General features: G+C 47.4%; 1 long non-coding RNA gene across 1 annotated transcript in view; it reads right to left on the bottom strand.

Annotated features, from left to right (window-relative positions):
- Nucleotides 1–1,388: 1,388 nt before the first annotated feature.
- LOC105508972 overlaps nt 1,389–2,306 on the bottom strand; it is a 5,905-nt gene continuing 4,987 nt past the window's right edge. Inside the window, exon 2 of the long non-coding RNA XR_001001358.1 lies at nt 1,389–1,655. This is a non-coding gene — a long non-coding RNA (uncharacterized LOC105508972). The remainder of the gene's footprint in view (nt 1,656–2,306) is intronic.

Here is a 2,306-nt window from a genome sequence, read left to right as displayed (position 1 = left end):
CCAGGCTGGAGTGCACTGGCATGATCTTGGTTCTCTGCAACCTCTGCCTCCTGGGTTCAAGCGATTCTCCTGCCTCAGCCTCCCAAGTAGCTGGAACTACAAGCATGCACCACCATGCCCAGTTAATTTTTGTATTTTTAGTAGACACGGGGTTTAGCCATGTTGGTCAGGCTGGTCTCAAACTCCTGACCTCAGGTGATCTGCCCACCTCAGCCTCCCAAAGTGCTGGGATCACAGATATCAGCCATAGCACCCAGCCGAGTGATCTTTTTTTGAAAATTGTTTTTAATCAGAAGAGGAAGTGGGAGTCAGCGATGAAATCTTTGAACTTTGGAATAAGTAACACCTATCACTGGTATTTCCAGTAGAACAGTGCATGTGATTTAGAGTTCAGGTTCCCAGGTTTTCTGACTGTGATTCATGTTCCTGCTCTTCATTGTCTCTAAACGAATTTACGGATCTGTAAATTACAAATAATTGATAGCAATGCAGTAATTTATACACATGTAAGTAATTTTGGTCCAGAGGAGGTGCCACTGTTTTTTCCTTTGGAAAAAGTTTGTCTCACATCTATTTTTATATTTCAGCATTTTATGTTTCAGCTTTTTATCATTCCTTTACTCCATATAAATTTGTGATTCTCAGGAGGTGGAGGTTGCAGTGAGCCAAGATCACGCCATTGCACTCCAGCCTGGGCGACAGGGCGAGACTCCGTCTCAAAAAATAAAATTTGTGGTAGGCTTCTCTTTTGAACTGGTCATAACAATTTTGCTGGTTTCCTTATTAGTTAATTTGTTTGTTTGTTTGTTTGTTTGTGTTTTGAGATGGAGTATCCCTCTGTCGCCCAGGCTGGAATGCAGTGGGGCAATCCTAGCTCACTGCAGCCTCTGCCTCCCAGGTTCAAGGGATTCTCCTGCCTCAGCCTCTCAAGTACCTGCGATTACAGGCACCAGGCACCATGTCCAGCTAATTTTTGTATTTTTAGTAGAGACGGGGTTTCGCCACGTTGCCCAGGCTGGTCTTGAACTCCTGATCTCAGGCGACCCACCTGCCTGGGCCTCCCAAAGTGTTGGCATTACAGGCCTGAGCCACCACACCCAGCTAAGTTAGTTAAATGAACCTTTGACACACTGTCATTTCCTAGGGCTGCCAGAACAAATTACCACAAAGTTAGTGACTTAAAATTGATGAACAATTTTATTCTTAGTCACTTTGCAAGCCAGGGACCTCCAGCCAACGATGCCCCACCTGGGCCTCACTGGACCATACTACCTGCTGCAGAGACAGCTGTCCACTCAGCCCACCTAGGCCGAATCTGGCTTGCGCACTGGTTCCCAAGTTCTTGTCCTGCACTGATGAAGAATGGGGATACACTGGCAAACAAAGAGTGAGGGTGGAGATTTTACTGAGTGATAAAAGAGGTGGGGGTTTATTGAGTGATGAAAGAACTTTCAGCAGAGAGGCGACATGGGAGGTCCCCCTACCTAAAAGCAGGAAGTCCCCTCAGTGTGGCTGAGTCCAGAGCTTTTATGGCCTCAGTACTGGGGAGGGGCAGGCCATAGGTAGTATTAGAAAAGGCAGCATTCAACTGGTTAAAAAGCATTATTCAGGCCGGGTGTGGTGGCTGGCTCCTGTAATCCCAGCACCTTGGGAGGCTGAGGCAGGCGGATCATCACCTGAGGTCAGGAGTTTGGGACCAGACTGGCCAACACGATGAAACCCTATCTCTACTAAAATACAAAACATAGCCGGGTGTGGCGGCGTGCGCCTGTACTCCCAGCTACTGGGGAGGCTGAGGCATGAGAATTGCTTGCACCAGGAGGCAGAGGTTGCAGTGAGTCAGGATCGTGCCACTGCCTTCCAACAGCCTGGGTGACAGAGTAAGGCTCTCTCTCTCAAAATAATAATAATAATAAACGCATTATTCAGAAAGAATCAATTAGGAACGGGCAGGCAAACAGGAACAGAAATTCTCGCTCTGGGTCTCAGGTTTCATCCCAGACCAGCTGTTCTGTCTTTCAGACTTCAGGCTGATTTTTTGGCTTGGAGGTGGGGTTTCACTGGGGACCTGCCTCTATCTGCCTAGGCATTTGGCTACCTCCTGTCACTATCAAAATGTCAGGGCTGAGTTCAGTGGCTCTTGCCTATAATCCTAGCACTTTTGGAGGCTGAGGTGGGAAGGATTGCTTGAGACTAGGACTCAACACTATCTCTAGAGAATCAACACTATCTCTAGAGAAATTTTTTTTTTTTTTTTTGAGAGGAAGTCTCGCTCTGTCGCCCAGGCTGGAGTGCAGTGGCCGGAT

Source organism: Colobus angolensis, unplaced genomic scaffold, assembly GCF_000951035.1.
Source record: "Colobus angolensis palliatus isolate OR3802 unplaced genomic scaffold, Cang.pa_1.0 Scaffold17, whole genome shotgun sequence".
NCBI lineage: Eukaryota > Metazoa > Chordata > Mammalia > Primates > Cercopithecidae > Colobus > Colobus angolensis.
This window is presented reverse-complemented; position numbering and strand designations above follow the sequence as displayed.